Source organism: Fukomys damarensis, unplaced genomic scaffold, assembly GCF_012274545.1.
Source record: "Fukomys damarensis isolate Sample0158 unplaced genomic scaffold, DMR_v1.0_HiC HiC_scaffold_23, whole genome shotgun sequence".
In the NCBI taxonomy this organism is placed as follows: Eukaryota; Metazoa; Chordata; class Mammalia; order Rodentia; family Bathyergidae; genus Fukomys; species Fukomys damarensis.
Window position 1 is genome coordinate 56,956,969 of NW_022900935.1, and position 24,207 is coordinate 56,981,175.

Below are 24,207 nucleotides of genomic sequence, written 5' to 3' on the forward strand. Positions count from 1 at the left end.
TGTAAGAGGACATTTGGGAGTGATCAGAAAACACTGAACAGGGTCAGTATGGTAGACAGTTTTACTACATCCATGATAAATTTCTAGGGTTGGATAACTGCATCATGATCATATGGGGAAGATGCCTTCATCCTCCCACCCCACTTGGCAAAAGCTATATAGGTTATGTTACTTCCTGACTTCTTCAATAATTTAATATTCAAATTCAATCACTCAGCACATATTTAGAAAGTACCTACTATGTACCCGGTACTCTTAATTTTTTAAAACTCTTTATTCTGAAATAATTTTAGACGTACAGAAAAGTTACAAAATTAGTACCTTGAGTTCCTATATCCCTCTCGCCCATACTCTGGTCACATCAGCAGTGCGCAGATCCACAGCACAATGACACACTCCGGAAGATGGCATGGATTCAATACCATTAATGAAGCACACATCCTATCCCAGCCTCACCACTCTCCTCCCTGGTGTCCTTCTGCTCCTTCAGGCTGCACTCTGGGAGCCTACATCGTTACACGCAGGCCTCATCCTGCGACTGCCCTGTTCTGTGACAAAGTTCCATCTTTTCCTTGTTTTTCGTGACATTGAGTACACTGGCCAGTTATTTTGTAGAATGTCCCCCATTCCGGGTTTGTGTGGTGTTTAGTCATGGTTAGATTTAGGCTATTAAGTTTGGGCAAGGATATCTAGAAGGGATCCATCCTTCTCAGTTCATCTTATTCAAAGGGCACAGGATGGCCCCCTATCTTATTTCTGTTGGTGTCAGCTTGGATCAGCTGTTAAACACAGTGTTGCTGCTGGTACTGCATAGAGAAAGAGAGAGAGAGAGAGAGAGAGAGAGACAGAGAGACAGAGAAACAGAGAGAGACAGAGAGACAGAGAGACAGAGAGCGACAGTGAGCAATACTGGGGTTTGAACCCAAGGCCTTCACACTGAACTATGTCACCAGACCCTTTTTATTTTCAGTTTGAGCCAAGGTCTTCCTAGGTCACTAAATTGCCCAGGCTGGACTTGAACTTGCAATCCTCCTTGCCTCATTTTCTCAGTGCTGGGATTACAGACACATGCCACCACACCAGTTTCCCTTCGTAAAATTGTTTGCGGGGTTACCATAAGACTGTGAAAGTATCCTGTTTCTTCTGAGTCTTTCTCAAACTAATTTCATCTGCCATTGGTAGACTTGCCTACAGCAACTGTCATGTGGTATTCTGATGAGAGTTTTTCATTTCCTCATTCCTTCTGTGTTTGTGACTTAAAACTGTTCTGTAAGAAAAAGCTGTTTCATTTCCTTCAACATGAATGCGTGGACATTTATTTTATTTGATGAACCATAACCCAACAATATCCTTATTAATTTGCTTGTCCAAACTGTTCCAGCTTTGGCCAGTGGGGGGGCTCCCTTAGGTTGGCTCCTGTACCCTCTTCATATGTCCCCGTCCTTAATTATTATTTATTAAGTTTATTGGTACATTTTAGGTATACATTATGATCATATTCATCATTGGGAATTTGTACCTGTACATCATATATCTTGGTTCTTATTTTTTCCCATTCCTCTTCCCTTCCCTCAACCCTTCCACCCCTCCCTATTTACAAAAGCTTTGTTTGTGTTTTTCCTTCTTTTCTCATTTTTTTCTTTCCTTTCCCTTTTTCCCCCCATCCTCTTGCAAAAACATCCTTACTTGGTACCCACAAATGTTCCAGGATCATGTTGTATTTTTATTTCCCCGTCCTAGAATCAACTAATTCTTCAAGAGTTCCTGATGCCTTTGGCTGGAAAATGGCCCTTAGGAACCAAGGTCTGAGCACTGGGTGTGCTCACTGCTGCTGGGATATCACTGTTGTAGAAAATTTTGTATGATGCTGCACCATATCCTCATGCACACACACACACACACACACACACACAGAGTTATATTCATTCCTAAATCTATTTACTTATGTATATATCAAAAACCATGAGACAAGTACTTTATGTTCTTACTTTTATGTGGAATCACAATAAGAACCAAATTCATAGAAATAGAGTATAGAAAAGAGGCTGCCAGAGATTGGGGGGTAGGAGGTGGGAACATATTGGTCAAACAGTTGGTCACTTATAAGAGGAATCAGTTCAGAGGATCTAATATACAGGGGGGTAGACTATGTGCACAATCCTATATTGTATATTTCAAGTTTGCTAGAAGAGTACATTTTTAAATGCGCTCACACACATGCATACAAATGGTAGCAACGTGTGTTAGATGTGCTGACTGAACCTGATGGATTTGATGTTCATAACCTTCTTACAAAACATACACATGTCAGCCTGAAACAGACAAAATCATGCTTTCACGTGACTACCTCTGATTCCAATCCAGTATCATGAGTTTTATCCTAGACTAGAAATTAGCAAACGGCATGGCAAATGCTGCAAGGAGAGAGGATACAGGTGACCAGGTGTCCCTTTCAAGTGGGGAAAAAGGAAATTCTGAGAATCTAGCTCTTCTGTAGGGAAAAAAAAACAAGGAGGGAAGATTACAAAACGGACTCCATTTTTAACCTAAGCTGAAGACTCAAAACCAGAAGTGGCAGGGCTATCTCTAAAAAGCACATTCTTGGTAGGGGTACAGCTCAAGGGGTAGAGTGTTTGCCTAGGTTCAATCCCTAGCACCTCAATCAATCAATCAATCAATCAATAGCATGTTCTTACCATCCAGGCATACGAGGACTCTGAGGTAAGCTCAAAAGGAGCAGAGCCTCTCAGACTGGCCTGTGTATCAGCAGCAATATGGGCAATTTCTAAAGTTATCATTCATCGTCCTGGTGAATCACTAGAGCATGGCCCAGCACAGGACCGGAAGTACCTTGTGTGAGAAAGGGCGGAAGTTCAGGAGGGCCACAGAAGGCCTTGCCCTGACCCTGAAGGCCACTAGAAACATTGTTGCTGACGTGCCCATTAGTTTCACTATGTTCTCCTCTCTGCCTGAATACCAAGCTTAACTTGGCTGAAGATCCTTCTTCCTTTATGGATCTCAGAGAAGGATCAACTTGTTCACCCACCAACAACCCACAAACACAAGCAGAGAGTCTACAGTTCAATGGCATTTTTTAGACTACAAAACATTTATAACTTTTTTGAGCTCTCAGCAAATTCTCCCATAAAATTCTGTTATAAATGGCAGGCTGGGTGCCCAGTCAGCTCACAAAAGCCCATTTAACTCATGCATGAAGAGTTTATAAGTACTTAAGTACCTTACGGGTTACGTAAAGCTTGTGGGGGAGTTCAGGAACTGAATCACCATTTATAACATTTTTTTTTTCCTATGAGAAAACGCTTTCCCTGTGAAGAGTGAGAAAGGAACAAAAGGCCACTAAAGAAATATGTGACGCAGAAACATGGACACAGGAGGAAAGTTCCTCTTGCTTTGAAAAATCCAAGGAGAATATTCCTTAGGTTCTTGGTGCAATGACAGTGAAGCAATTTATGGATCCATCTAGTCACAAGGAATCACTGAGCTCCTATTCTCCCTCAGACACCACCCTGAGGATGTGACAAAGAACAGTGAAGGAATCCTTACCCTCTCGTCGCTCCAGATTGGAGGGGTACTGACAAAGAGAAGCACCATGAACTCCCAGGGAGACTGCCATGTCAGGAAAGGCAGGAGCAGCTGGAATTCAATGAGGGGAAACCAGTTTCCATCTGGGGTTCTTCCATAGGGAAGCTGTCTGGGCAAGGTGTAGAGGACCACAGAGGCCAAGGGACCTTCATGTGCAGAGCCTTGTCACAGAAGTAGGAGGAAGTGTTGATCATGGCTGGTGATGGGGAGGCTAGTGGAACGTGGCTGAGAGGACAAAGGATTTTTAAAATTGTGGTATAATTCAGATAACATGAAGTTCACAACTTGAACCACTTCCAGGTGCACTTTTCAGTGGCATTTAGTATATATTCACTGTGCTCTGCAACTATCCCCACTAGTTCCAGAACCATCTGGTTCTAGAACATTCTTATCACCCTAAAAGGAAACCCAGTATTCACCAGCATTTCCTATTTCCCTCTGCTCCTGGCCACGACTAATCTGGTTCTGTCTCTGGCTTTGGCCACCTTGAAAAACACACAAATAAAGCCATATAATATGTGGTCTTCTGTATCTGGCTTCTACTCAGCATGTTTTCAAGTCTCATCCATATTGTATTGTGTATCGGTACTTCATTCTCTTTTATGGCTAAATAATATTCCATAGCATGAGTATATCACATTTTATTAATCCATTCATACATTGATGGACACTGAAGTCATTGGGAATAATGCTGAAGTGAGCGTTCATGTACAAGTTTTTGTTTGAACACTTGTTTTCAATTATGTTGATTCCATACTAAGGATCGGGATGTGTCTTGGTCACAACTGGAAGCCCCTCCAGTGAAGGCCAACACAGTTAGGCTGCATTTGAAAGCATTTGCAAAGGCTGATAGAGGTAGAGGTTGGAGGTGCCAGCAGTAGATGTCAGACCAGGTGACAGACATCAGATTGGGAAGGGTCATGGTGCCATTTCTCGTCCTTTCTTTCACCCTACCACTCTCCCTGTGACAACGATAGACATCCAGCCACAAGGGATGAAGAAAACTATTTTTCCCATTGATGCCTTCACCGATGAAAAGCGACTATTGGAGTCAATAGCAGAGCCCACAGCAGGCAAGATGGGCTGGCCAGGTGACTCTGAACTTCCTCTGAGATGAACTGTGAGGAGAACGCCGATCCCTGAACAGATCTTCAATCTCTTTAAGTCCCTCATTCTGACTGAATCTTCATTCCTGAACGGTTAAGTGGTGGTGGTAGCTCAGCTCTCCCTCCAGTCATGAGCTGATTTCCACCCTAAAGAAAGCTGTTTATTCCCATGAAGTCTCCACTATCTTCTTATCGGCTCTATTATTTATATAACTGCTTCCCTTATGAGTCAATTTCAAGTTCAGGGCAAAAGTTCAAATCTTCTCCGGTCTGAATAACCTATGACCTACCACACTATAGTCTTAAAAAGCAAGGCCAAGGGCCAGAGATTTAGCTCAGCGGTTCAGTGGTCTCCCTTGCAAGCGCAAGGACCCAAGTTCAATCCCCGGTACCCCCCCCAAAAAAAAAAAAAAAAGCAAGGCCGGAACCACCCGCACCTCTTTGTCACTTTACCCTAGGGAATCAGCATCTCCAAGGGGAATGGTTGCCCACAGTCTTTAAAAGTGAATTCCATTATTTTTTTTCATAAAGGAAAGACCCTATACCTTCCAGTGGAAAATCTGCCATGTGACCAAGTGGTCAGTGGCTTCTGAAGAGGGCTTTGATACTCAGGGGAATCTTCTAGGCCCCTTATATTCTATTTTTTACTAATTTGTTTGTTTAATTTGAGACATGGTCTTGCTATGTAGTTCAGGCTGGCTCCATGAACTCACTATGTAGCCCAGGCTGTCCTCAAACACATGGTGATCCTCCTGCCTCAGCCTCCTGAGTCCTGGGATTACAGGCATGTGTCACCATGGCTGGCTGCCCCCTACATTTTAATCCGCCACACGCAACTGTTTGCCAAAGACCCACTCTGAAGTCCCCCACATAGCTGGTTCTCAACAGATCCTTGAAAGGAAGGAAGGAATGCTGAATGAATAAACTATACATTCCCATGGAAGCAAGAAGGAGGAACACATCCAATATCGTGATTTGCTTTTGGTTTGCTGCTCCATTTCCTTGAGACTGACCTTGCCAATAATAAGGATAGAATTAGGTCTAGAGGGGGGTCCCACACCTGGCACTTGGCCCACAAAGGCTCCTACTAGCAGGCAAAGGCAGAGCTGAGAAGTGAAGTGCAGTTGGAAGTCAGACATATAGAACAGGTCCTCTGAGAAAGCTGGTGACCCTGGGAGTGCACCACTCGCATTTTCTAGAGATGCCTGAGTCCAGGACCCTGCAGACTGCTTTGGAAAATGGCCGTGGTGGTGCAGTTCATCTTGCCAGATTCTTCAATAGGACTCATCTGGCCACAGCTGGCCAAGGGGCCCTGTAGGTCCCCTGAGTAGAGTCATCCAGTGTCTGGAAGGTGACTCATAGATGGCCCCCAGGGAGCCACAGTGTTATTCTCCCAGGGCCTGTGTCAACAGCTTTCCATGACCCATAGACCACCTCCAAAGTGGGTTTGCCAGGCTTTCTGGGCAGCTTGTGAGTCAGGGACTGGCCTTCTCTCACCCACTTGTGGCCCGGGAAGCATCTAGATTTGCTGTATTGGAGGTCAGCAGGATACTAATGGCACCATTATCTGTAGAATCAGAGGCACCAGTGCCCGACATATGGCCTGGAGGCTTCACCCAGGCTAGTGGAACAGGCAGACAATTTACAAGCTAAGTAACACATCATAAAAGTGAGCAGTGAATGCTAATGAGCCAACAAGTCAGGACAGAAGGCCCTTCTCACTGACCAAGCCACCTTGCTGGGTGCTGGCAGCCCTGCCCAGCCAGGGCTGACAGAGGCCCAGGATCATTCACAGTGCGTTCCTCTGGAAAGGAAAGCAGAAAGCTGCTGTCAGCCTTGGGGGGATTTCTAGAGACTTCCCATATCAAAGGCTCAAAAGTCCAGTGCTGTCCTCAGATGCTACCTAAATACAGAGGGACTGAGCTTGGCAGATGTCCTTTTATGGCAAGCACCATCACCCTCCTCCCTGAGACTTCCGTGAGTCTCCCTCTAGCTTCAGATGACAGATGTGGTCCTAAACTGTGGGGCTCACTATGCACTGTTTACAGAAGGGGACCACAGTGCCATCACAGCTGGGAGAGGGGAAGCTTCCTGGGAAAGCACCTGTTTTGCCCAGACTGGGTCCCCATGGCTTGAACTTGGGCACAGGAGGTTGTCTCAGGTCACTGGATAACCTAATGAGACAATAAACCAATGGACTACATGACTACCATCCTGCAGACCTTTAGCATCCTCGGATTCCACCTGAACCAATTCAGGATGGGCCTAGCAAGACATGGAAATAATGCCAAGAAGGAAGATGATCATCTTGGAAACCGCTAAATGGTATCCCTTCACTTACAGGACAAAAGTTACCAAGCACTTCTATGTGCCACAGTTCTCGGCAGGTGCCAGGGACGCAGGAGTGAACAAGACAGACAGGGTCCAGGCTCTTACGAAGTTGGGCAGAGACAGCCAATACACAAGCAAATCAAGTGAGCAGGCAGCCACCTCCACACAGTGATTTATAAAGGGCATGAACCTGGGGACTGCTGGAGAAGTTCAGGGAGGATCTAGTTTGAGAGGGGCAGACACAGGCTCTTCAGAGGTGAAACTGCAGCTGAGATCTGAAGAATGGAAGGAGAGGAAAGAGAACTTTCCATGCAGAGGGAAGGGTAAGAAAAGCCAACAGCTGGGCAAGATCTTTGCCTTTTTTGAGAAACCTTAAAGAAGTCCTACATGGTTGGAGTCTGGTGAGGGGGAAACTGAACTTGAACTTTACCTCAAACTCAATTCATCTCAAGACTTGGCAAAGGTCAGTGTTCAGCATGAGTTAGAGCCAGGCTCCCTCAAATGTTTTTGTTTGGCTTCCTATGCAACTCACTTAAGGATCAGGGCTGGTCAGCCAGGATTAGCAGATGATTTGGAAAACAGGGAAATTGCCTGGTTTTAAAACGGCCAGATTTACAATCCCTGCATCAGATCTAGGCATGGCTGGACCCTTGACCCCACCTGCAGGTTCAGTCTTCCCCTCAGGACCAATCTTGACTTTGTCGACTCAGGGGTTTCATGCACAGTTATGTGAGATGCAACATCTCTTGCTTTTTTTCTTATCTGGAATGAGCCCCTGCACCCCAGCTCTGAGCTTTCCTGAGATCAGAGCCTCACCTAGCTCCTGAACCATCGTCCCTCCTCTGGAGACTTGCTGTGTAGCAAGAGATCAGTTGGAAGCTAACCACACTCCACCTGCACTTTCAAATAGTGGCTGATCCCAGATTTGGCCTCCCAGACCCCAGTTACCCTTGGCTGGCTTGTGACAGTAAATACAGCTGCACCACACCTTTTCTGGGGTCCTTCGCTCCTGACCCTGGATCTGCCTGGCAGGCAGAGCTTCCTCCTAGCATCTGTGCCTGGGTGCTTCTGTCCAGTGAGGAGGTTGGGTCCCAGGGCCAGGCATCCACTTATCACTTCCCATGCTGTGCTCAAAGGATGCTGGCCCCAGCTTGTGTCCCCTAGACAGAAATCAAGGCAAGCCCTCAAGTTTATAAAGGGTCACTTAAAAGAGACGAACAGTCAGCAGATTTGTCTACTGAAGGGATTTTGCTTGCAGCTAAAGAAATTTAAATTTGAATTCCTTTGAATCAGGGGCACAACAGTCTCTACCTCCACACACACAGGTCATTAGGCCCCATCCCTTGGCCACCAGGTCTTAAAGGAGGAGATGGACAGGCATCCATCCCATTGCTGAGGGCCAGACAAGCCAGCCTTGCTAGACAAAGAAATGGACTCTCGGGGGGCTTCTAGAAAATCTCCATTCCCAATGAATGAGGCAGGGGAATCCTTTTCTTCAAATGCAGCCTTCGAGAGGAGCACAACATTGAAAACAGATGGGTGCAGAGCTGTGTTCCTCGCCCCCACTATGGAAACTTGAGAGCTCCACAGGAGACAGTCTGCAGACGAGGCTGAAAACGCAAAGCTCCACAGCCATGGGGCAGACAGCCCCCTGAGAACGAGGGCTGGACTGCAGAAGATCTGAAGGCTAATAATGATGAGGCCTGTATATCAAAGGCAGCAGCTGTCTCTGCTGAGCGACAGAATGCCAAGCCCGCAGGTATAATTATTCTCATTGTACCCCAGCAGAAACTGAGGCTGTGTGAAGCTAAGCATCTCCAAGGCCACATCCTCCAGAGATGTGGGCCAGTGCTGTCAGAGGTCGCTTCACATGTAAGGGTGCACAGCTCTAACTGAAGGGAGGAAGGGAGAGCCTGGAAGCTTTGGAGGCCACATGGGGGTGACTGTCAAGTGCTCTAGGCTGGTCAACTGTGTATTTGAGGGAAGACCAGTGTGCTTTCATGCTGCAAATCTGCCCCAGGCCTGTTCACGCCTGTTTCTGCCTCCTGAATGGGGAAGCTATGCTTTGTAGGAGCCCAGTGGAACAAGACACCTGAGTGAAGAGCCTGGGAGAAGTATGCAGTGTCACCACTATCAGGGATGGAAGTGTGGCCAGGCTAGGAGAGGGCCCAGGGGCCAAGGGACTGCAGGAGAGGGAAGATGGTCATATTTTCCAGGAAGGCAAGGCTACTATTTCAACCAGGACAACCACCTTGTCCCAGGCCAGGCCAATCAGTGGCTGCCAGCCCAACACACACGTCTGAAGCTTGCCCTCCCCTCAGGACAAATGGCCCCTCTGAGGGCTAGGTCCTGGCACTGAAGGATGTACCTTTGGGAGTTCCCAGTGTCATCCCAAGTGTAAGGGGACCTCTTCTGGCAATGGGAGAAAGTAGTTAGGGTAGAAGCTGCTCCCAGTGGCCTCTAGAATCCAAGTTACCTCCTACAGGGCATAAGGAGGCTTCAGACAGACCAAAGGAAGAAATAGGACCTTAGAGGAAGGGATTGGTGTCAACTGGTGAGTATGGATTAGAAGACCCAAGCTGCTGTACCCGCTTCATTCCATGAACAATGACAGGACTGCCCTAGGTCCTAGGTATCCTCCATACACCTATATCCCTGGGTCTCCTCCAAATTACTTTTGAAAATAATGGTTAGCCAGTGCAGGGCACCCTTCTAGCAAACTCAGGTTCATCCATACCCTCGGGGGTTACTTAGTCAACACTCACTTTTTGTGCCCAAAATGCAAGAGTTGAAATTTCTGTCCTCATTCTAGTGTTTTAGCTAAACTCCTGGTGGCTAGATCAAAAGATGTTTGCAATGGGAAACGATGTGTTAAATCATGTCAGATGTTCAAGATTAATTCCATTAACACTGGACTCATGGATTGGACACATTATTCACAACTGGAAACTAAATATGAATAAAACTCCTGAGTGCACTTGACTCACATCCATGTGTGATCTTTTTTCCATGAGTGTTCTCTCCAAAACCTTCAGGGACCTTGCACATGCATGGGTTCTAGGGGGTTGAGAGTGCTTGCCCAGTGTGCACTAGGCACTGAGCTGGATCCCCAGCACCACCACCAAAACAAAACAAAACAAAAACCATGATGACGTAAAAGTTAGGTCAACTGTGCTAAATGGGAAGTGCGACCTCTGTCCTCAAGAGCTCAGGCGGCAGGAACCAGGCCTCTCCTGCTGAACTGAAGCTGGCGGGTGGGGGGGGCTGGGCGTTATGATCCACGCACTGCCTGCGTCAAGTCCATCTGTTTATGCTGAGTGCATTTTGCTAAACTGCTGGAATCCTAAGATGATGAGATGGGCTGGGGGTGAGAACAGAGAGAAAAATGGAAGCGTGACCCATGTTGATGTCAATGTCTATGAAATGCTTGTGCGTATGGGAGCAGAAGAGAACAGGAAGAATGGAGAGGGCGGCATTGAGCGGCGTGGCCACGTCTCTGCGGCAGCCCTGTCTACAACACTTGCTCTCATCTGAACCAGGCTCCAGACACACCAGGCTCCCTCTCCTAGATGAGGTCCACTTGCCAGAAAGCGCTAATATTACACACAGCTTCGGTCCACCCAGCCCTGGAAGAGTATTAAATTCTGTCAACATTCCGCAGCTTTTATCCCATGCCAAGTATCTTCATTATAAACCAAACATCTGGATCAATGTGAAATCAGACTCCCAAGATGAAAACGGAAAGTGAAGAGGGGAAACACCAGCACTGGGGTTCAGAGGCACCCGCCCACGTAGGGCGACTAAGCCTACCCCTCTCCAATTGCCCTCTTGCCCCAGGAAGACGTCTGAGTGCTTTGCTTCGAGATCAAGCTGCTCATGGGCCTCCTCTCTCCAAAGCTGTGTGTGCCACTGACCTCCAGAGAGCCCTTGGTCCAAGAAACTGCCTCTCTCTGCCATCTTTAATCAAAACAGAGGTTGAAATTGGCAGAGCTGCATGCTCTCTACCCAGGCGACTGCCTCAATACTAGGTGGGTCCCAGCCTGGAGCTTCAAAGCCTTTAAACTTTCTTAAAATATTATATTTAAAAATTAGATCAATAAATGCTCCTTTCCTTGGGTGGTCCTAGAGAAGAAAGCATCTTGCTTTGCAGCAATGTGGCAGATGTGCTATTATCTTGGGAAAACCATTGTGTTCTCAGCAGTAGAGTCCAAAAGCCATCTGAAAGCCAATGTAAAGGACACAACTGTCCCTGAGGTCTGTGACTGCCACAATCATCTTTCCTTCCTCAGAAACAGCAATGCCATTCTTCTATTTGAGAACAATCCATAGCTCCCTGCTGCCTATAACAAGAGTTAGCAAACTGTGGCCTGAGGCCCAAATCTCACCTGTCCTGTTTCTGTAAATAGAAGCCCAGCCACACCCATCTGTTTCTGTACTGTTTACCTACCACTGCTCCTCAGCTAGAGGGTAGAGCTGAAAAGCTGCCACCAAACCTGTAACGTTGGCTCTTGGCTGTTTGGCCCTAGACAGAAAAATACAGTGAGCTTGTCATACCCTCCTCCCTGCCTGGCCGATCCCAGAGGACAGGGCCGGGTCCTTGGTCATTCAGTGGGCTGGACTGATGTGTGCCACATTCCGAGAGCTCGAGGGGCCGGGGGAGGGGACAGAGAGGCAGAGAAGCTGGGATTCCCAGCTGCAACGGCAATTGGAGGCATAGCCAGGGGTTGAGGAGGTGCCCAGCCCTCCCACTGGCTTTGCTGAGAATGGGGTGCCCAGACATGGGGGTCTTAATTGGCAGAGGAACAGACTTCACCAAATCTTAGGTAGGTCCCCATGGGGGAGCTTGTTTACTTTCCTTATTTATGCAGGCTTCAGGCAGGACAGCTGGAATGCAGGCTCTTCTACTCAGAGAATGAGGGGTCCCGTGGACATCCATTCTGACACCGATCCTGGGATGGTCTCTCTTGCGTACACTGTGGGGGTACATGCATATGTAGCGCACCTTCTGCCTGAATGTAAGACCCCCTGTCCTCTGCTGCATCTTCTCCCCTTTTATGAAACAGCTGCAAGACCACACCGTTTTGTAATAGGCCAGCATTTAGCTGCCTGGTGGGGTGCTCTCTGGGTGCTGACACTGTGTGCCAGGCTGCAGCAAAAGGAGTTGTCCCTCACTGGGGTGGACCATGTGGCGCTGAGGCCAGAGGAAGTCCTGAGGGGAATGTAGTGTGCATCAAACACATAATTCCCTCGGATTCTGGTTCTTGCTTTAGCTTTTTTTCTGTGGCGTCTGGAGCCCTACATAAAAAGGGAGATCGATAAGTGGAGGTGTGCAGTGACTGTGCAGCTGTCCACTGATCTGAAAGTACCCCTAGTAAACTCCTTCACTTGCCAAGATGGACTGGTCCGAGTCATTGGTCTGTGGGTGCCTTCTCTATTTGGAGGGAAATGTTTCTTTGATGTCTCCCCAAGGAATTCACAGGACACCTACTCAGGTAACAGAGCTCAGTGATGCCAAGGAGAGCAGAAATGAGAAACCTGTCCCTGGTTGCTCAGGCCCCAGTCTGACAGATGCCGGGTCCCTTACACCTCCAGTCTCTACCTCAGTGTCTTTTCTCACAGAAGTTGCCCTTGAGTGCCGCCCTAAAATAAACCCCTCAATACACTTATCATGCCACACAATGCCCCCTTGAGGCTTGATTCTTCTGAGCAGGTACTGTCCACCACCAGCCACTCCCACTTATTTCCCTGTTAGCCTTCCAGCACAGCTGTGTTCTGTCCCCAGGATGGTGTGCTGCTCCGACTGGGCACTTGGTGACTTTCTAATGAAATGTCATGTCCTCCTGTAGAGTCCTCACATAAAGGAGAGTACAGGGGCCTGAATGGTGGTGGCCCCCAAAAGACACACCTGAGTCCCATGAGCTGTAAAGATCTTATTTGGAAAAGGGGCCTTTGCAGATGTAATGAAGTTCAGGATCTGGAGATGAGATCATCCTGGATGACTGGGTGTCCCTGTCAGTGTTATTGTAAGGGACTAGCAGAAGAGAGACACAGAGAAGAGAAGAAAGGCTATGTGAAGACTGAGTGTCGCAGCCTCAGGGCAAGGGACACCTGGAGCCACCAGGAGCTGCAGTGAACAAGGCTTCTCCCCAGACCTTCATAGAACACAGCTTTGTCAACACCTTGATTTCAGGCTCTGGTCTCCAGAGCTATGAGAGACAGTCAACTTCCGTCATCCTGAGCCACACAGTTTTTGGTAATTCGTTATGGCCACCACAGGAGACTGGTACCAAGGAGACAGGCTGCCGCAACACCTGGATGCTGGGCGTGGCGAGACAGACCCTGGGACGGGGCAGAGTCTGTGAGCAGAGACAGACAGTAATTAAGTAAAGAGAAAAGTGTGTATAATTACAGCTTGTGAAGAGCCTGGAAGGAAACAGGTTGGCTGGTGGATGGAGTCATGGCAGGGGGAAGGGGAGGATTAGACTTTTGGAGGATTTGGTATTCGGGAGGGGTCCCAGGGACCGGAAGGGACAGTGGAGCCTGCATCCACACCTGGATCCTCACGCTGGCCTCTGCATCTTGCTGCTCCCTCTTGATCTTCCACCCACTGGCTGAAGGATCTTCCTAAAGCACTGTCAAGAACAGTCGCCATTCCTGGGACAGATACCAGGTGTCTGGTGCCTATAAGAACAGCTGCAGGATGTACTGTCAGTAGCTGCATTAATCTCCTTCCTGCAGATCAAAGAACGGAGGCTCAGGGAGGATGAGGGGCTCCTCCACCTTCAAATGTTCAAAGATCTGATTGCAGAGTCTATCACTGTTCCCTGGGCTGTGTGGACTCTCCTTGCTGCCCTGTCTTGCTCAAAAGTCTCCAGCGACCATACGCTGTCTTATACACAAAGCTCACACTCCTGCGGGGGACATTCAGTGCCTCTCACTCTGACTGCCATATAAATTTCCGCCGAATCTACTGACACATCCCACATCAGGAATATTCTAGTTGGCCCTCCTCTACCTCCTCACTTCTCACCACACCTCTGTCAACCTGCTTTTAATAACTGTATTGTAAATAAATGGTATTGTAAGTACTGCTACTGTTACACGTTCTGCTGACCCTGGTGAGCCAGGCTACTAGTCCTTCACTGGGCTGGGTGCCTTACCAACAGCAACCTCATGAGTTACATTTCAGCATCTGTATTTTATACAATAGCTGATCAAGAACGATGGTGTGTGTTTAAATAAAAAGAAATTATTACGGTAAAAGAAACATTGCCATTAATTCCTCCCAAACAGGCCCCTCTCATTTTGAACATACTAATCCCATCAATCTTGCCACTTCCTGAAGTAGTTTGAAGTCCTCTTTTATGAGCGTCTGTAACAGGAAGATCAAAAATACGGTCGATGCTGCGAGTAAGTCCCATCCAATGGGAAGGGAGGCTTGCAAAAAACATCACGGTGTCTCTTCACCTACTTTATCCAGCAGATCTGGCACCGGGCAACTTCTGTGCCTCTTCTCCAAGGTCAAAACGACCATGAAAGGCAAATGCTTTGCATTCATCTAGGACACTGAGGCAGCCAAGAGAATGGAAGTAAAGACACTCATGAAGAAGGACTCCCAACAGAACTAACTGAGAAAGTGTCAAGAACAACAGAATAAGTGTGTTTGAAGTGACGGGGAGCATTGTAAGACAGAGTAGTGGCAATGTGTCTTTTACTATAATAATACTTAAAAGTGTAAACATCGTAATTTTTTTTTAATCATACCTTATACATGGAACTTAGGACCCTGACCAAAGCTGGGGGCATCTGCCTTAGTCCAGTGCCTTTTACTAAATTGTGCCCGAAGAGTTCTTTTGTTTTCTTCCTGTTAATAACTCTAACACCCCACTTTTAAGTGATATTTTATGATTTTGTGAAATACTTTTGTACATTTTCATTTTATTACCGGGGGCGGCTGGGCTGAAGGAGGAAGGCAGAGGCTCCTGTCCACCAAACCTCCCATGGTCACTGAGTGAGGCCACTGCCACCAAACCATCTCAAAAAACCCAAATGTCCAAGGGTCCAGAAAAGTGGCATCTCCACATCCCAGGGTCACCGCTCTAGATGCCCTCTGTTCAGGTCACTTGTAGCAGCTGGACCCTCCCTCTGAGGAACACTAAGTCACAGCCAGGGAAACGTGTCCTGTGTGCCTCCGGATCCCCCCTCCCCATCAGATACCACCACCCCCATGAATTGCAGGGCTCCCCAAATGTTCTTTTGTCTGCTGTGACGTTTCTGCCAGGCAGAGGAAGGATCAGAAGCTTCCCAGTCCTCTACCAAGGCCCCTCCCCATAAGCCCAGGGCCCAGGGATTTATTGGCAGACTGGAGCCACACAAGCTCTTTATCACAGCCCCAGCCTTGTGCAGAAATAATGTTGCCTTTCAAATTGCTTTCTGCCTTGGACGGTGGATTTATAAACTGAACTGGTGGTTTAAGAACAGAAGCCTAGCTGCAGAGACTAAGAGCCTTATTCTAAATGCGGCTGGTTTTGTGTTATTGTGATAAGATAAACACAGATAATACCTTGCTGGATGTTGGGCGCTTTTCTATATATGTCTCCGTGTCTGTGTTTATGTATGCACTGGCTGGAATTTGGGGGCCACTTTTCAGATCAAGGAAAGAAGAAGTAGCCATTTTCTGGATTGTTTTCCAGCAAGGAAGTTCAATATAATTGCAAGACCTTAGATTTGTTTCTTTCTAAAGAGGTTAGAGATGCTCCAGTGGGGTTATTTCCCTGATCATTTGCAGCATGTTCTGAGCTGGGCTGGTGTTGCAGACAATGCTGAAATGTGTGATGTAGTAGCAGTCCCCACTTGGGTGGGGGTTTACAATCTCTATGATAAAAAGAAAAAAAAAAGCAGTTTGGCTGAATAGCTGTTGAAGCTGGGTGATGGATATATGTGGATCTACTGTTATAGTATTTTCCTTTATCTTGGTTTGTTTGAAATGTTCCCTGGATTAAGGGGGAGAAGCAGGATGGCCATGATGATGACAACTTGCGTTGAAAGACAAGGGCTTAAAACCCCCTTTCCCCTTCGTATCTCATTCAACAAATACTGCCACCGTACATTCCTCTGGGTCCTGAGTGCTGTTCTCCAGTAGGACAGAAGTCCCTGCCCCAAGCCAGGCACGATGGTGCACCCCTGTAATCCCAAGCTCAAGCCCAGCCCAGACAACCTAGTGACTTAGTACAATCCTGTCTTCAACTAAAAAAGGGCTGGAGATACAGCTTAGTGTGAAGGCCTGGGGTTCAATCCCCAGTACCAAACGAACGAAAGAACTAGAAGGAGGAGGAGGAGAGGGAGGAGAAGGAAAAGAAGTAATCCTTGCTCCAGTGGAGTTGATATTGTCTGCATGGTTCAAATATTCCTGAAGCAGGGATAGTTGGCCAAGGCTATCTCAAACAGGAAAGGGGATCCTGGGGTTTGGGGTTGCTCTTTGGGAGAGGATTGAAATTGCTGTCCACTCTACTATGGGAATAGGAGCAGGAGCAGCCTGGATTGGTACCCAGAATATACCCAGGTCTATGTCTCTGTAAACAGCTCTGAAATGAACCAAATGGGTTATTTCTAAAATGCTAATCTTCTTGATGGCATCTGGACCAGCTCTGATGGTGGGGAGAAGCTCTGCACCCCTGAATTACATGCTGACCACCCCTTCATTCACAGGTAACAGCTGCCCCCCAAAAGGCATGTCCAGAGAGTGCACCACTGCTGGGGCCACACTGCAAACAGATGGCTCTGTCCTGTTCTGAAAGACATCTTGCGGGGGAGGCTGGTGAGGTGGCTAGCTTTGTGGTTGTCACCAGAGTGGGACCAGGGGACAGAGCCTTCGGTGTCAACCCCACCCATGTGACTCACTTTAACATCTGGGCACAGGTGGCTGAATTCTAAGGTCACCAGCTTTGGGGTTTGCTACCAGTGTGCACCCTTCAGTAGGACATTTTCAGACCTTGGGTTTGGATAGAGTCTCACACCTAAAACTCAGTCCCATAGAAATGCCACGGGGTCACCTGCCCTGAGGGCACCCTCCGTAGCCTCCGTCATGGCCAAGTAGGTGATCAGTATCTGCACAAACGGAAGCTTTGGGGAGAGGGAGGCCAAGGTCATGGACACTTGTCTTCATGCCAGAGTGCCACAGGCCCTTCTGTGCCACCATGTGGCTGGCTTTTATGGCAGCAGATTGGCAAGTTTAGGTCAGCATCATTGAAAATTTCACGTGAAAAATTCACATTTTGCATACTGTGCTTGTCTCTGGTGCACTCTGTCAAGACACAATGATTCTGGTGTTCTCTATAGTTTTCCATCCACGTCTGGAATGGAGAGATGATTTTTAAATCTCACCGTCATGAAGTTGCGCCTGTCTCATGCAGGCAGGGAGCACAGCTGCCAGGGAATCTGAGCAAAACTTCAAATGCTAGGGGAACAGCTGACTGCTTCTATTAACAGGACACATCTAGAAGTACTCAGTGGTTTCTGTACTTCTCCTCCCTACCCTGTCCCAAAAGGATGGGCCTGGAAGCTGCCAGGGAAGGGACACAGGAGTGAGATTGTCACGGTCTTGCACTGAGGGTCCTTTGTCCCTGGTGGAGGAGACAGACACAAACAATCCAAAGTGAGTGAGGGACCAGGGCAGGACAGAGAAGAGGGGAAATGGAGCTTACACCTGTGGCCCAATGCACATTTTGAAGTTCCCAGTCAAATTCGACGTTAGGACACCACGGTGAGATGCTTTAACAGTCCAGCATGGGGACAGAGTTTGGAGACTTCAGAAGAACTGGCCCCCGTAAGCAGTTCCTACCCAGATGTTTGGCACAGTTCAGCATGACTCATGATGGCTTCCAGGAGCCTAAGACCTGGAATTTCACCGAAGGGAGTGACGTGGGTCTTGGAAGTGTGAGTGTAGGGGAGATTGAGAGCAGCCGCTTTTCACACAGAGGAGAGGTCCTAAGGGATGGCTGTGAGGGACAGCTGGCGAGAAAGAAACGGTCACACTAGGCAGGAAGGCAGGGGTCGGTGAGAGCTCTTTTGGAAGATACAAGTAATGCAGTTTAAAGAACATAGACAATTTCTGGACATGAACAGATGATCACTGACTTATTCCTTCCTGCCGTACCAATTCACAGCAGGAATTCTCTGCATTTACAAATGGGTTTGCCTGAGGGTAGGAATCTGCTGTTTTATCTCTAAACCACACTTGGTACAGTGCCTAACATGCAATAGGCCTGCAGTGTTTGTAGCATGTGTTACCTGGGAGAGCAGCTCTCAGCCAGGGCGCAGGCCCCCTAGTGGGCACTATCTGGAGAGCCATAGGGAGGAGGTGCGGATAGGCAGTGGAAGTGGGTGAGGCTAAGGACGCTGGTGGACCTTCCATAATGCACAGGACCTGCCCGTGACAAAGAATCATCCACCCACAAGATCAGCAGCCCTAGGTCTGGCAATCCCTTTTCCACATAAGCAGAAACTGTGAATTCTTTCTGCCCAAGGAACTTTCCAAACGGATGCCATCTGTCCTTGTGGGCTTGTGAGCTAGGATTAAAAAGATCTCAGCTAACCATTGACTCTCTTGGGCTCCATCATCACCCGTCACCAGATGCCACAGCAGTGGGTCATCCTGTCTTCTTCCCTCTCGGGTGTATTTAATAATAGGCTTTTCCTGAAACACTAGGGGGTTTCCATCAGGAGTGGATCCCTTCCAAAACCAGAATGCAGTGAAAAGTCCCACTGTGGGCAGCTGTTCCTGTTGAGTGGATGCTGCAGGAGGAAGACAGACAGAGGCCTCAGCACCCTGTATCAAAGTCAGATACTCCAGACTCAAGTTCTGACCGGCACAGACTGTCAGGACCAAGTCCTAATACGCATAGCTGATGGCCTTTTAATTTCCACGGTTCTGTAGGGGAAGAGATGGAGGAACTCTTTTCACAAGGGGTTGAAGCAAACCAACGGTGACTATGAAAGTGCCTTTGCGCCTGGGGTGGCAGTCACAGCCACAGGAACGATGGTCACGGCATTCCAAACATGTCACTTCTGGCCTATGTTTTCACAGTTGGCCTGTCATGCACTCAGAGCAAGGTTTTCTGGTCTTAATTTTCCGATGAGCTTAGGTAGTTTTTCCAAGTCCACAGTGAGGACAAAACAGATGAAGCCCTTAAATCCTTTGCAGAACACTGAATCCTTTGCTGACCAAGATCGACTCAGCAGTTTGTTTCAAAGCCCACAACCTTGAATCACTGTGGGAAAGATTCAGCTGCCTTCTACCTCAGAATCCCTTTGGGGGAAGCTTGTGAGTTAGTTTCTCCGTTGATATCAAAACTGAGGAACGTACCTCATACAGAAAATAACATTATCTCTGCAAAAAAGGACCTGTCCTCTGCCAGACATTGTACTGAACATTTTATACACATCGACTCATTAGTTCATATCATCTCCCCAGCTGAGACATGTTACTGTCATCCTCTGAGAGATGAGGAACCAAGGCACAGAGATCTTGAGTGACTTCTTCAAGGTCACACAGAGATCAATGGTAGGGCCTAGGCGCGGACTCAGGAAGTCTGGCTTTGGGGTCCCTGTTTATAACACTACTCTAGAAGATCATTCCCCAATTCTTTAGTCATTTAGACTTAAAGACTAAAGGAAGCAGCTGAATCCATAGGTCCTAAAAATTACAGTGAAAAGAAGGACTTCAGCTCGCCCTGCACTGGGCAGCTGACAAATATTTTTCTCCAGTCCTTTCCAGTGAGTCCTGCAAGGTCCTGGATCTGATAGTAGGGTCTTTGCTTGCAGTGACATGGTCCTAGAAAAAGAGCCACACGCTCTGTTGTTCTGAAGAACCACTGGGCTCAATTATGAAGGCCCTTTCTTCTACCTCGGAGTAATCTGGCAGTTCCCAGGTCGGGGGACCTCCTCCCCTCAGTCCATGGGTGCAGCCAGGGTTCTCACCCGAGCTCCAGAGAGCACAGGTGGGCACGAGTCCATCTCTGTCACAACGATCAGCCAAGAGAGAGGATGCGGCCCAACTGGCTCTAATCAGATTGGAAAGGAGCTATTGAAAAGAGATGGCTTATTTCTGTTGGATTGGAACCTGGAGCATTTCAAGCTGGAATTGGGGGTAGAGAGCCCTTCTGCTGCCATGTAGAACTTGGGGATACAGCCTATGCTGAGGGAAGTAGAGCTAAAAGAGAAAAAGTGATACAATTTGAGCCTTTGGACCAAATTGTGCCTGAAGCCAGCACCCTTGGGCACTTCAGCTCCATCCATCAGTGAACTCTTTTTAGCTTAGGGCACGATGAGTTGTGCTGGGCTATATTAACCTCCCAAATACATTCACCACAGCAAACTCTTTTCTGTGGGCCAGTTACTTTATGAACTGTGGATCGAAACCATCCAAACAGAGAGTAAAGATCCAGCAAATGTTTCCTTCCTCTCAATGATACTCTTCTCCGAATGCTTTCCTCTGATTTCATGGCCCCCAGATGACCTGTGTCAGTTTTCAGTCCCCAGCACACGGCTGCTCGCCCTCTGCTGTACCTGCAACATCTCTGTTTAGTATGAGGGACCAGCTGGCCAGCTGTAGCCTCAGGTGCCCGTGAGCTGCCAGAACTGGCAAACAGCTGCCCACCGTCGCCCTGGGAGTCAGACGTGGGGCATCGCTGTGTTTGTTTTTCTACTGATTGAATTACTCATGCCTCATTTGTCCACTTCCCTGGAACAATCTCTCTTGGATCCACTTAGAAACCCGAGTCTCTGTGGTTAGTCTGGACCAGCTTCTATTTATGGAGAAGTAGAGTTCACTTGTCTAGGGCAAAGAAAAATGGATTACGCAGAAGTCATGGTGTCCTGGAGCTTCTGTCACCTCTATTTTTTCGGTTTCCTCCAGGAATTGGGATTCCTCATAGAACGTCTCTCCCCCTCCCATTTTAGAAGCTCTGGAGGGAACACAAGGGCAAATCTTTCCCGATCTGGTATGTTCCTAAGTGGTTCTCAACTCCCAGAGGACCCTCTTGCACACAGCGGCTGAGGATCACATCACAGGCTTCCAGGGCGGTGGCAAAACAAATAATTACTGAGCCTGTTGGTAAACAGACCCAAAGAAGACAGGAGAATTTGGCTTGTTCCCTCTTGCCTATCACACAGAATCGAATACTATCCTATTTCTGTTTTTCTTCCTCCATGACCCAAGTTTGAGCTTGCTTAATTTCTGTTTACCAAGTGAGTCTCACAGGGAAGGAGGGAGGCAATGCCTGTTCAGAGTGGGGGAAAGAACTCACCTTTCCAGGGAGAGCGCCTGACACACCGGGGTTCCTAACTCTGTTTCCTGGATGGTCCCATGAGGAACCTGGCCCTAGCCCAACCCAATTCGATCAGAACTGCTGTAGGTGAGGGCCTAGGTATCAGCTTTTTCCAGCTCCCCAGCTGATTGCAAGGCTCAGCCAAGGCTTGGAATCACTGCTGTGGAGCCATGCTCTCTCCTACACAGTAGCCACAGGTCATGTGTGGGTATCAACACCCAAAATATCATGAGTCCAAATTGAGATGCACCACAAATAGGAAATATGTGTCCCATTCCCAAGAGTTAGTTTGAAAAAGAGAATGTAAATTATCTTATCAACGATCCTGTTATACTGATTGTCCTCGAAACAATGTGGATATAAACATATGTCAGCTTGAATGACAGTGAGAAACGCCTAGCAAGTTAGTAAAGCACAGTCCGGGGGGTGTCTATGGATGACTAACATCCAGGCCAAGCACCTGAGGGGAAAAGACCACTTTGGATGTGAGGAGCACCAACCAATAGGCTTGTAGTCTGAATGGAATAAGAAAGGGGGAAGTCTGCCCATTCTAGAAGAGATCTAATCTGCGCCATAGGCTTTGGACAGAGGTCTCTCATCTCTTCAGCCTTCCAATGCAGACTCGGACCAACAACTCTCTGGGGAGCTTCGAGACCCTCAGCCTTGGACGGTTGCTGTATCCTTGTCCCCTCTTGTTCTGAAGCTCCCAGGTCCTCCAGCTCTCCAGCCTGAAGATGGCCACTGTGCCTCCCACCGCTGACCCCGTAACCCTACCTCATGATCTCCTTGCATAACACTAAATATATTCTCTATTGAGCCGGTTCCCCAGGAGAGCTCTCATTAATACAGTGGACCTGTCCTGACGGATGTGTTAAGTACAGGCACGGACACGTGGGGAGCACTGTCAGGCAGATAAGAAATGCAAAAGAGTAATTCAAGGAAGAGAAAGACTGAAAGAAACCTCGTGTGTCTTCAAGCAACTCTTAAGACATCATCTTTTCCATTTATAAGGAGAACAAAGTCCCAATCATTCTCAATGGCACACCCATGCCCACACCCGCACCCACACAGACACAAATGCTTGTTCTGTTATACTGTCATGAAGTTACAGTTCTCTTCTTTCCACCAGAGAGAAAAAAGGTTAGGAAGGCAAAGTCTGCTACAGTATGGAGTAACTGTTTCCAAGCAAAAGGCAACGCTTCACCTTGAAGCTTCTTTTTATCCATTCTTCACAATCACGGCCAAACCTATCCTCCAAAGTACAACCTACTTAAAAGATAAAGACCTCATCCAAGCAGTTGAAGGCCTGAATAAAACAGAAAGACCGATTCTCCTTGGAGTAATTAAAAAAGAAATTCTCTAACAGACTACCTTTGGACTGTCAACTCTCCCAGACTGTTAATTTGAACTTGACAGCTTCCATAACCGTGTGAGCCATTTCCTTCTGATAAATATCTTTCTACACATCCACATCCTGATGGTTCTGTTTCCCCAGTGAACCCTGCACTGATACCTCGTGCTACCCTTATAGTCCTTACTGTAGCTTCTCAGTGAACAAGAGCTAAGCGCATGGCAACTGCGGGACCACATCTGCCATAGCAGCTGCCGGGAGGGATGGGAAATGCAGTTAGAAGTGTGGGACCCAGAGACGCAGGACATGGGAGAGAAGAAATTATCAAATCGGTGGCTTGTCCCTCACTCCCTCCCTCCATACCTTCTTGCCTTTTTGTTTCTTTCTGCAGTGGAGATTGAGCCCAGGACCTTCACACCGATCTACTTCCCCAGCCCTTTCTACTTTTTGAGATCATGTCCCACTAAGTTTCTTACTGCCTGGGCTGGGTTCAAACTCTCAGTCTTCTCAGAGCGCTGGGACTACAGGCATGCACCACCATGCCCAGCTTTGTCCTTTCTTTTATGACCCTCTGTTCCTTCCAACAGATAGTTCTGAGACTCAGCCATTCCACGATCTCTGTGAATGACCCACGAATGAGCATCAAAAGTGATTGTTTCACAGACTGAATAGCCAGCCCAAATATCTGCTTTTTATTTATTTCCTTGTCTTCCCTGTGTCAGTCGCCTCTTCTTCCCTTGACCTCTGTGGCAGTTACTCTGGCGTGTAAACTCTGCCTTAGGCTCTGTCTTCTCAGAAACTCAAGCAAGACACTTAGCCTTCATTTTAGTCACTTGCTTGCCCAGGAAATAGTTACCTTTTGGTTGATCAGGGTGCCTGTCCTTTGTGGCAGGAGTGGGCACCTGCTCCAGAGTGGTGCATGACTAGCTGGACTCTGACCTGTTATTGAGGGTCATGTCTGGACAGAGACGAGCTGAGCCGGACCCTGCTCCTCTCTCAGTTCTAATGTAACAAAGAGATGTGTTCAAAGGCCAGTGGTTATTGTGTGAAAAACCCAGCTGCTTTATCGATCCATGTATAAGAAGCAGGATGTGTGTGTGTGTGTGTGTGAGTGTGTGCGCGCGTGTGTGCGTGTGTGTGTGTGTCTACGCCTGTGTGTCTATGGCACAGGGAGGGAAGGGATGGAGCTACACCTGCCTCTTCAGGACCAATCTCAGTTGTTCTTGAGGCTACAAATTTTCTTATATGTTTTATTTCCAGTATTGCTTCAAAGAACATCCTTCTTCACTTGAACTAGTCCCTGCCCAACTGGAATAGAATTCCTTTAAAAGTGGCCAGCTTTTCCTATCTGGATGGTTTTGTGACATTTTATATATCTTTGTAATTCAAACATTTTTCTAGGCTAAACTGAGTTTTATTTTTCTTTTCACTAAAATCACCTAAAATGTGGTGAGGGTTTTTTTTTTTTTTTTTTTTTTTTTTTTCCCTT

At 47.6% G+C, this 24,207-nt stretch overlaps 1 protein-coding gene across 8 annotated transcripts in view; it reads right to left on the reverse strand.

Annotated features, from left to right (window-relative positions):
- Slc39a11 (solute carrier family 39 member 11) overlaps positions 1-24,207 on the reverse strand; it is a 412,155-nt gene that overhangs the window by 16,154 nt on the left and 371,794 nt on the right. The window contains exons 8-10 of one of the 8 annotated variants that reach the window (XR_783584.3): positions 11,488-12,013; positions 8,029-8,200; positions 3,565-3,828 (exon numbers count right to left, since the gene is read on the reverse strand). The exons of 6 other annotated variants lie outside the window; for them this stretch is intronic. The gene's annotated coding sequence lies outside the window, so the exon portion shown is untranslated. Of the gene's footprint in view, positions 1-3,564; positions 3,829-8,028; positions 12,014-24,207 lie in introns of all 8 variants that reach the window. One more of the 8 variants, XR_004518544.1, reaches the window with a different exon arrangement.